The sequence below is a fragment of the Plecotus auritus genome, assembly GCF_963455305.1.
Source record: "Plecotus auritus genome assembly, chromosome: 8".
Classification (NCBI taxonomy): Eukaryota; Metazoa; Chordata; class Mammalia; order Chiroptera; family Vespertilionidae; genus Plecotus; species Plecotus auritus.
In genome coordinates this window covers 142,552,781-142,564,977 of record NC_137782.1, presented here as the reverse complement: position 1 = coordinate 142,564,977, position 12,197 = coordinate 142,552,781, and positions in this window count along the sequence as shown.

Genomic DNA, 12,197 nt, shown 5'->3' with positions numbered 1-12,197 from the left:
CTAGGGAGGAAATCAAAACAGTAATAAAAAACCTCACAATACAAAAGTCCAGGATCAGATGGCTTCACTGGTGAATTCTACCGAAAGTTCAAAGAAGATGTAATACCATTTTTTTTTCTCTAACTCTTCCAAAAAGTTGAGAAAGAGGGAATACTTTCTTACTCATTTTAAAAAGCCAACATTACCCTGATAACAAAACCAGGCAAGGGCAACACTCCAAAAAAGAAAATTTGCCTGGCTAGTGTGGTTCAGTGGTTAAGCATCAAGCTATGAACCAAGACGTCACTGGTTCGACTCCTGGCCAGGGCACATGCCCTGGTTATGGGCTCAATCCCCAGTAGGGGGCATGCAGGAGGCAGCAGCTGATGTTTCTATTTCTCTATTCCTTGCCTTTCCTCTCTTTAAAAAAATCAATAAAAACATTAAAAATAAATACATAAAAAATTATAGGCCAATATCTCTGATGACATAGATGAACAAATATTAAACAAGTTACTAGCAAATCAAATAACAATTTAGAAAAAAAATTACATATCACGGTCAGGTGGGGTTCATTCCAGAGATGCAAGGATGTTTCAGTATCCTCACGTCAATCAATGTGATAAAACACATTAACAAAATAAAAGATAAAGATCATATGATCCCATAATAGATGAAGAAAAAGCACTTGATAAGATATAACATCCACTTATGATAAAAAAAAAACTCAATAAAATGGCTATAGAAGGAAAGAACCTCAACATAAAGTCATATATGACAAGACCTAGGTTAACATATTCAATGGTGAAAAGGCTAAAGCTTTTCCTCTAAGATCAGGAAAATGACAAGGATGCCCACTCTGTCCACTGCTATACTGGAAAGCAATTAGTCAAGAAACAGAAATAAAAGGCATCTAAATTGGGAATGAAGAAGTAAAATTGTCACTTTATAAATGACATGATTCTATATATAATAAAAAACCCTAAAGACTTCACACACACACACACACACACACACACACACACACCCTATTAGAAACAATAAACAGTAAACTTGCAGGATACAAAATCAATATATAATGATCTGTTGCATTCCTATATACTAACAATAAAATATACTTACAATTGCAATAACAACAAAAAATCCCTAGGAATAAACTTATCAAAAGAGGTGAAGGACCTGCACACTGAAAACTTCAAGACATTGTTAAAAGAAATATAAGAAAAATCAATGAAATGGAAAGATATCCTGTATTCATGGATTGGAAGAATTAACATTGTTAAATTGGCCATATATTTTGAAACAATATATAGATTTCATGCAATCCCTATCAAATACCAATGGCATTTCTCACAGAAATATAACAAAAAATTCTCAAATTTGTGTGGATCCACAAAACACTCCAAATAGCCAAAGCAATTTTAGGAATAAGAACAAAGCCAAAGGTTATCACACACCCTGAATTAAAACTGATTATAAAACTACATTAATCAAAACAGTATAGTATCAGCTGAAAAAACAGACACAGAGACCAATGAAAATAGAATTAAGAGCCTAGAAATAAACCCACACAACCCTGGTTGGTTTGGCTCAGTGGATAGAGCGTCAGCCTGAGGACTGAAGAGTCCTGGGTTCTATTCTGGTCAAGGGCACATGCCCAGGTTGCAGGCTCAATCCTCAGTGGGGGCCATGCAGGAGGAAGCCAATCAGTGATTCTCTCTCATCATTGATGTTTCTATCTCTCCCTCTTCCTTCCTCTCTGAAATCAATAAAAATATAAAATAAATAAATAAACAAACCCACACATATCAACAACTAAGATCCGACAACGGAGCCAAGAATATATAATAGAGAAAGAAAAGCTTCAATAAATGGTGGTGGTAAAACTGCAAAAGAATGAAACTACGCTGCTATCTGATATCATATACAAATATTAACTCAAAATGGATTAAGGACTTGCATATAAGACTAGGAACAGTAAGATACATAGAAGAAAACATAAGCTCTAAATGTATGGACCTTGGTGTCAGTGGGGTCTTTGACCACAAGGCAAGAAAAATAAAAGCAAAAATAAATGAATGGGACTACATCAAACTAAAAAGCTTCTGCACAGCAACAAACCCATCAATAAAACAAAAAGGCAACCAATTCAATGGGAGAAATTATTTGCAAACTATAGCTCTGATAAGGGGCTAATATCCAAAATATATAAAGAACCCATATGACTCAACAACAAAAATACAAACAATCTGATTTAAAAATGGGCAGATGAGTTGAATAGACACTTTGCCAAGGAAGACACATAGACATACAAATGGCCAACAGATTTGTGAGAAAATGCACAAAATCACTATCTAGAAGAAATGAAATCAAAACCACTAGAGATACTACCTCATACCTGTTAGGATGTCTATTAGCAATAAGACAGGAAATAAGTTTTGGAGGAGATGTGGAGAAAAGGGAACCCTTGTACACTGCTGTTGGCAGTGTAAATTGGCACAGCCACTATGGGAAACAGAATGGAGGTTCTTCAAATTATTAATCATAGAGCTACCAGCGATCCCTCTTCTGCGTATTTAACCAGAAAACTTGCAAACACTTATTCATAAAGATATACATACCCCTACCTTCAATGCAACATTATTTACAATAGCTAAGACATAGGAACAACCCAAATGTCCTCTGACAGAAAATTGGATAAAGAACATGTGGTACATATATACAATGGAATACTCCTCAGCCATAAAAATATGAAGGACATATGATTTCACTCACATGTGTGATATAAAACATAAAAGCAAAAAACAAAATTCCAAACTTACAGATAAGACAACAGAATGGTGGCTACCAGAGGAGAAAGGGGTTGGGGGGAAGATAAAGAGGGTAAAAGGGACCAAATATAACATGACAGAAGGAGACTGACTTTGGGTGGTGAGCACATAATAGAGTATACAGATATACTGAACACCTGAATTTTATATAATGCTATTAACTTCTTTTATCCCGATACATTTAATAAATAAATTTAAAAATTTCTCTATAGCTTTATACAATTAGACAACATATTAGCTTTAGCTAGATGAAATTGTCAGTATTTGACCATTTTTAACCCATATAAGAGCAATTTCATGTGGTACAACCTCATATGCTAAGCAGATTTTTGGGGGTGGGATGGGAATTAGAGAGTCAATACATCAGAAGTTAGAGATCATCATCATGTCGAGCTGAAGCCAATGTAAAATACGCTGTACTAAGTGCAGCATTGAGTAAAGTTGTTAGACTCAGGGAGGAAAACTTTGGGCCAGTAGGGTCAACATTTAACTCTATACTTAGCTCCATGAGTTTGAATAACTGAACCTCACTGAGCCTCAGTTTCCTGACATGCCAAATGGAGATAATGTCTATATTGCTGAGTTTTTTAAGGTTCTTTTTAAAAATGTGGTGGGTTGCCAAAACCGGTTTGGCTCAGTGGACAGAGCGTCGGCCTGCGGACTGAAAGGTCCCGGGTTCGATTCCGGTCAAGGGCATGTACCTTGGTTGCGGGCACATCTCCAGTGGGGGGGTGTGCAGGAGGCAGCTGATCGATGTTTCTCTCTCATCGATGTTTCTAGCTCTCTATCCCTCTCCCTTCCTCTCTGTGAAATACCAATAAAATATATTAAAAAAAAAATGTGGTGGGTTTTTTTTGGTGTGTGTGTGTTTTATTTGTTTTTTTGTTTTGTTTTGTTTTTCTAGAGTGGGGGAGGAAGGAGGAGAGTGGGAATGGAGCCCGAAACCCAGGCATGTGTCCTGACAGGGAATTGAACTATTGACCTTTCAGTGCATGGGGTGACTCTCAACCAACTGAGCCACACAGGCCAGAGCCTCCACAGTTCTAAAGTTCAATGGTCTTGATGCTCCACAAGGAATAATAGCAAGTCCTACAAGACAGGACCCTAGACCAGTGGTCGGCAAACTCATTAGTCAACAGAGCCAAATATCATCAGTACAACGATTGAAATTTCTTTTGAGAGCCAAATATTTTAAACTTAAACTTCTTCTAACGCATTTCTTCAAAATAGACTCGCCCAGGCCGTGGTATTTTGTGGAAGAGCCACACTCAAGGGGCCAAAGAGCCGCATGTGGCTCATGAGTCGCGGTTTGCCGACCACTGCCCTAGACCCATGGGCTGTGGCAATTTATAACCACATCAATACTGAGGGGCCTGTCCACCACATAAAGAGATTCTAGCTGCATTATGTATATTTCAAGCTCTGTTCTTTATACATCATCTAGCCTACCACAAGCCTTGTTATGGGAATCACAGTTGGTGATTGTGAAAATGGAAAAAAAAAAAAAAAGGACATTTATCTGATTCTCACATAGGAATAGTATGTTTGAAAAACAAAATTTCAAAAACTCCTTAATTCTGTATTTGTTTTTATGTCAGTAAAACCATTTGAGAATAAATACTTTTATTTCAAATTGGTGGAATGAGTACCTGCTGCAGCTTTCTCCTCTTGCCTCAATCCCTAAAAATGATTGAAAAGATATTTCGGTAAATCTATAATCCCACTTGACATAAGAAATTGTGTGCCCTGTTGACCAGCAATTATGATGATTCTTGAAAGAAGAGAGACAATGTTTGCTTGAAGAATGGATCCGCAATCAAGTACACAATGGGGAGTACTGCTGAGAAGTAAGTATGGCTACAAGGTGCTCCAAACAAGCAACATTTGATCCCTGCACTGCATGGGATTCGGAGGTAACTGACAATAGCCAGGCATTAGGACTCCTACACATAACCTCTCACTCCTTGGGTCAGATGGAGAACAAAAGAGATTATCTTCCCAGAGCAGCGAGTAAGGATATTTGAATTGGAAACAGGGGGGCAGTCTTCAGGTTAGTAACACCTAGAACAAGCATGTTAAACTCAAAGGCTAACAAGGTTTAAGTTTATGTGGGCCACAAAAAAACAAAAGCTTCAATTTTCATAGAAACGTAGGTTTATTTTAATAGAGACATGCTGAATACAAACGGCTGAAATAAATGAGTAATCGTTAACATAAAATAATAGAACATTTTAATAAAAAATTAATATTTTTTCTTGAACATTAACTTACCAGACACTGAATAATTGCACAAATTAATAAGCATAACGCAAATAAACCTATTTCTCTTGTTCTCCGAAAGTGAAATATTTCCTGTGGCACACACCAAACAAGTCAGTACAAGACTAATGACATGGCAATCGGCTGCTAAAATATTCACTGCTAGTATTAGTGGAGAAAAATGGTGGGCCTGCATGTAAGGTGTGTAAGAGAAATGAATGCAACATGATTAATCAGTCATTAGTGAATGTTGTAGTTCGTTATTAATAATTATATATAGCAGGATATTGTAAAAATTAAGTTACATATTTTTTATTGAAATGTTTCTTATATATCATTATATCATTATATTGGCTGGCCTGCAAAAATATTGATGGGGGCCGCAAGTTTGACATGCTTGACCTAGAAGAATGGAGACTCTGTGCCCAAATCATTAGGTACTGACACAGTCTGCCCAAAAGTTGTCCCACTATCTCCTTTATATTTAATGAAGCAAAGCTGAAATATCTCCCAAACCCAGCATCCTGTCCTGCTTGTCCTACAGGCAAGTTGTAAAATAAACACAGCAGGCTAATAAGGAAATTTCAATCCTAAAATGAGTATACAACCAAATATCACCCAACATTGGAGGGAAGCCACAACTATGAATCAAAAGCACAAAACTCAACAAAGAAAAGAATATATACCAAGTAAAAGAATTAAGAAGACTTCAGAAGTACAGCCAATATTTTCAGAAAGATGGTAAATATTGCATTCATTAAAAAGAATTTTACATCTCGGGAATAAAATGCTAGTGTAAAAAAACTCAATACATTAGCTATGTAGCAGAAAGGACACCTCTGAGAGCAATTTAGTGAGATTGAGGCCAAGAGACTTTGCCAGAATTTAGCAGAGCTTTTAAAGTCTGGAAGTTAAGAAAAATGGAGGCTTTGTCCTAAAGATTTCACTATGCTTTCTCTCTCACATACTCTCTACCATTTCCCTTAATCCTTCCCTCCTTCTCTTTCCTTTTGATTTTTAATTGCCACATTTTATGATATTCAATGTCAAAGGCTACCTAGAACCCTTTGGAAATAAGGATAAATAAGTGAAGTATAGTCTCATTTTTTTGAGGTTTAATACTGTCCCTTTAAAACACAGATCGTCTCATTTTGCAATAGAGTTTCTCATAGTTTTGATGCCCAAGTTTTAATTCCATTTGATCTTACTACCAAGAAGCCTTTTGTTTCCTATCCTAGTCCTTCGTTTTTCTAGATCCTGTTCTGAAGTGGTAGCATACAATACAGAACATCATAATTGCCATGGCAACAGATTCATCTGCTAATCAGCAATGCAGTTTTATAGAAGCACAAAAGGTCTGAATTTGGCCTTTGATTCTAAGAACCATTGTTGGGTATGGGCCAAGCTGCAGGAGTTTAATATAGCATTTCAGAAAGGCCTTATAAAAATCTGTTTTCCCTGCAAGAATCTAGTTTGGTAAGAAAGGATTTCTTATAGGCCAGAAAACATGTTTCTAGGGTATTTTTCACCCGCATCTAGCCCTTCCAATAAATAGTGAACACACTGATTGGCTACCAGGATTCATTTTCCCCTTCCTCCTCTTGTAGAAAGGCTTCTTTTGCTTTAGAAATACACCCCTCTTTCATACTAAGAGATTCAGGAGAAACTGTTTCCAATTTCAGAACTGAATCCTGATTAGTCTAAAGCCTAGACCCCAGTCTGCCTTGGTATTCTCCTCTACTTGCCAATAATTGGTTCAGGAAGGGAATCTTAAACCAGTCAGCACATGGCATCCTATGGTCCAATAGTGGCAGCATGATCTATAAAGCTCATTTAAGCTCTTAAGGAAGAAATGTTATGGGTAGAGATAAGGTTTACTTCTCGCTCTTGTTCAACGTGCTAAGATAGATTTGTCTGTTACTTGCAGCCATACTGGCTTTCTTTAGCAAAATCATCCTGTGCACGAATTCATGCACCAGGCCTCCATAAGATTCAGAAATGACTCTTTCTAAAATAGGTAGCAGGAGAAATGACTAGCAGAACAAGTAAGAACACTAAAAATATTTATCATGCGTAAGTACACTTAATTTTTATTACAATTCTATCATCATTATTATTTTATTTTAAAAACTCTGAACATTTAGCTTGTGGTAGAAGCTTTCTGATTTACTTGATTGGACAATAAATGATTTTATGTCTGATAATTTTTAAGATCAGCACAGATGTGATAAGCTACCACCGGCTTGCTCCTGATAAGCAGAGTAGAATCTTCCTAATTTGTACAAGCTGCTTGGAAGTTGAAAGATGCCAATTAAAAATCATTCAATCTCGCAGCTGCACAGTATATTAAAACATATGGCACTTCACATCAAATGAGAGTGTCAGTGAGTAAATAAAGCCTTAGAAGATCTTAAGATAAGGAAAATATTTATTAAAACAAGAACTATTTTTCATGAATTTAAGCAATGAACAAAATGGGAAAATAGAAAACAAGGTAACAAAAGAATGACGTGGTTTAAGTCAAATATTAACAATTAACCCTGTGTCTTATAAAGCAGAGCATTGTGTGAATGCAAGTCACCAGTAATGTGTCATGTCAAGTCACAGAAAAGCATTCAACTCATTCAAATCCCTGGCATTTGGCCGTCTTAATTGAACATTTTATTTATTCTCATGCCAATTAAGTGGCTTTAACTACCTCTCTGGGTATTATTCATCCTTTCATAATGATACAAAAATAGCAGAGGAAAGCAGATTCTTACAAACACGAATGAATATAAATACGTGTGGTGTCTTTCTCTAATGAAAGCCAGCAGTGATGTTCGTTACTGAAACAGGGTCCACTGCTAATGCTGATGTATGTTAACTTTCATTTTGGTCAAGGATCTACCAAGAGTCGCTGGAGTAGAAATCGTTTTTCATTCACACTAGTATTTCAGCACCAGCGTAGAAAAGTGAGCCTTGTTTTCAACACTAGCGTAGAAAGGTGAGCCATGTTTGGATGCTGCTGTCAGAGTCAGTACACAGCCGATAATCCTGTGTGGTGCTTCTACAAAAGGAGGTTCCTGCCTCATGAATTTTTTAGGCATTTTCCATGAATTCCTAAAAAATATATCTATCTGTATGAAAACATCCAAATATCAATGAGGTTACAGAATTCCAGTATTTCACCATTGTTTCCCCTTGGATACACATAGAAACATTCTCTCTACAACAGTTGTTCTCAACTAGGAGCAATTTTGCCCCAGAGGACATTTGGTAAGATCTGAGGCATTCTGGGTCGTCACTGAATAGGTGAGTACTACTGGCACCTACTGGATTGAAGCCAGGGATGGTGCTAAACATCTCAAATGCATAGGACAGACCCCAACAATTAAGAATTCTCCATCTCCAGATCAACAGTACTAAGATTGAAAGACTACTCTAAAAAAACCAACTGTATATAACAGGTAAAGGCAAGCATAGGAGCAGGTATGGGACTGTGACTTTAGAAAGGAGACGGGGAGGGGGTCAATGAGTTATATTTTATAAAGTTGTACTTTTTTCCTATGAGTACTAGCAACATTCAAAGTGCTTAAATGTACCTGAGACAATGTGAGGTTCAGAGAAGATAAAGCAGGAGCCTTCACCATGATAAATGGAGCAGGAACAAGTAATCTATAAGGCTCTCTCACAGTCTTGATAACCTAGGATCAAAGCCCTGGAATACTATTATGAATTTTTCTTGAAGCTTCTCCTTTAACAAACTGGATACTGTTGTGATTGCTGAGAATGCAAATCAGAAATACCACCTTTCCCCAGAAATGTCCGATTACATTTTTCAAACATTCTTTATATGACGTTTACGGAAAGTCTACTTTCTTACAAGGAAAAGGATAGACAGGCCTTCGAGTCTTTCTCTCTTTCTATCAAGATCTCATTTTTGTTTTGTTCTGTTTTGTCCTATTTTGTTTCCCTCTTCCCACTGATGGATTCTTGGAATGTAACTTAAAAAAAAATGTAATCTGTGTTTGGTCTCAGTGAATAAAGACATAGTAAAATTTTTATTCTTAACTAAAATGAACCCTCAGGTTATCAGGATGGTCTATGTTCTCCATAGATGTTATAAAGCTGCTCAAAATAAGTATATTTACTTTAGTTTTAAACATATACCCACCTTTTATAATTCAGAATAAAGGATGTGGTCATAAAAATCAACCCTGGAAAAGTGGCACATCTCTAATAGGGTGATATAGATGAACCTAGGCTGTCTCATAAGCTGAGTCTTTGTTCTTAAGCAGTATCATTGCTCACTTGATTCATACTTTGTGGATTAATACTAATCCACTAACTCTTTTCATACCCTATTATGGCACTTGGCATCAGCTATAAAAAAAAAAAATAGAACCGTCAGTTTCTGCTACTTGCCAAGAATTTGATCAGGCGCTGAAAACATCACCACCACCAGCACCACCACCACCAAAAAAACAGTTCAATGGTAAAATCTTAAATATTACTTTGGGTTATGAAAGTGAGAAAGGACTGATAGGTGTGCCTTCCCACCATGGCTGAAGAAGAGTAAAAATAATTCTACATCCAGAACTAATGCAGAAAAAAATAATGACACAATGCAACATGCAGCAAGTTCTGACCCATTAGCCGCACCCCCCGGGGGTAGAAAGTGCCCGCAGCGCACGTTTTTCACCTGGAAGCCTTGCACATTGCCCGCTTTCGGGCCTTCTCCAGGAGACAGGTCAGCACATTCTGCAACCTCCAGCGAGCATCTTCAGGCAACATCTCTTTCCTAACAGATGATTCTCAGCTGCAAGCACTGTTTCAATCCAATCAGCATTTCTACAGTCCAAAGCCTATATTGTCAACCAGCCGAACCAAGTAATGGATCTCTCCTGGACCAGCCAGTTCAGTATAAACTGTAATAATGCCACTTGAAGAAGTATACTTCTTCTTTAAACAAACAAACAAAAAATTAACTTGGAATTTTCAGAAAAGTTATTCTATTGGACACTAGCAAAGGCTCCAGGATGTACTTATTGGGGTATACAACACATCAAGGTATAGTGCAATAAAATATAAATCGCCACTATTAAAATTCAGATAGACTGGGTCTCATCTTGCTCCAACTATCAACATCACCCTTTCAACATGTATTTTCTAGTAACAGAAAAGCCACTTTATTGTCCACAGGGAGGCTCATGATAGAAACACGAGAACCATCTTTGCACCCGCACTTTCCAGTAGTCTCCATGGACATCCATTCAGTTTCCTAACAGTTTTCAGATTCACTCTTTTCTTCTATCTGCTGCTGCTAAGACTCAGAGACATCTCACACCTCCTTATATCTCCTCTATCCATTATCCACACAGTAGTAAGTATAACCTTTTAGAAAATTATATTTTTAAAATAATAAGCAAAGTCTGGAGAATAAACATAAAACTTCCATCTTGCCATGCATGCTTCAGATAGGTAGATGAAAGATAGATAATGATAGGTAGACAGGCAGATGATGGATAGATGGACAGGAAGGACAGGATAGACACATCATTGTGAAACACTTTAGGCATATAGACTCATAGCAATAGCCATGTAACAAACTCTCTTTCAGCTTAGGAAGTAAAATATTTCAAATAATTGAAATCCTTATGCGTTTCTTTCCCCATCTCCTTCCCTTCTTTACCCCAGAGATAACATTGTCTTGAATCTGGTATTCATCATTCCCATGCATGGATTTTTAAATCTATGACTACTTGTATATGTATAAATAAACTTGTACATGTATGAATATACAAGAGAGGCTAGGAAATTAGTGCAATTAACCCTGGAACAACATGGGCTTGAATTGCATGGGTCCACTCATATGCAGATTTTTTCAGTAAATATTTCTGAAAATATTTTGGAGATATGCAACAATTTGAAAAAACTGGCAGACAAACCACGTAGCCTAGAAATACCAAAGAAAACTAAAAAAAAATTATGCTTTTCATGAATGTATAAAATACATGTAGATACCAGTCTATTTTATAGTTTACTACCATAAAATATAAACAAATCTATCATAAAACATCAAAATTTATCAAAGTTTACACACACTTACAGACCATACATGGTGCTATTCACAGCTGGGAGAAACAAACTTAAAGGTGTAGATTGAACCATAACAATATAAAATTAACTGTAGTACATACTGTACTACTGTAATAATTTTGTAGCTACCTCTTGTATTAATGACAATAGGCTACCTATATCAAGCAATCATATTGCTGTTTCTTCATATGAATTTTTTCACATTGTCTTTTCATTTTGATATCTAGTGTTAGTAATACATGTAACATCCACAGTGTTTTATATAATATTGGTATCAATAAATACAGTACTATCAATTTATTTTATCTTTCTTCTGATTTTTTAGAAAACATTTGTTCCTCTAGCTCTGTGGTCGGCAAACTGTGGCTCACGAGCCACATGCGGCTCTTTGGCCCCTTGAGTGTGGCTCTTCCACAAAATACCACCGCCTGGGCGAGTCTATTTTGAAGAAGTGGTGTTAGAAGAAGTTTAAGTTTAAAAAATTTGGCTCTCAAAAGAAATTTCAATCATTGTACTGTTGATATTTGGCTCTGTTGACTAATGAGTTTGCCGACCACTGCTCTAGCTTATTGTATCGCAAGAATACAGTATATAATATATATAGCATTATTCTTGAGCCTTAAGGTATAATGTTGTTTGCCCTGTTAGGTTTTGGACTTATTTGGGAGCTATTACCCCTTTTTCTTTCCTATTTTTCTTTTTTGGGATGGGAATGTCTCACCATTGCATTTTGGAAGCATGTAATATGTTTGGTTTCACAGCTGATGAGGAATTTGATGCTAGATCAAGTTAAGACATCTGGAGTTGTTGGAATGGAATTAATGGAATCTTCATGTGAGAAGGACGTGAATTTGGGGGGCCAGAGATGAAATGTTATGGACTGCATGTTTGTGTCCTCCCAAAAGTCATATGTTGAAACCCTACCCCCAAGGGGATGGTATTAAGAAGTAGAGTCTTTGAGAGGTAATTAGGATTAGATGGTGTCATGAGGGTGAAGTCAATATGAAGAAGCCGATATTTAGTGAGAATCAGAGTCAAATGTTGAGT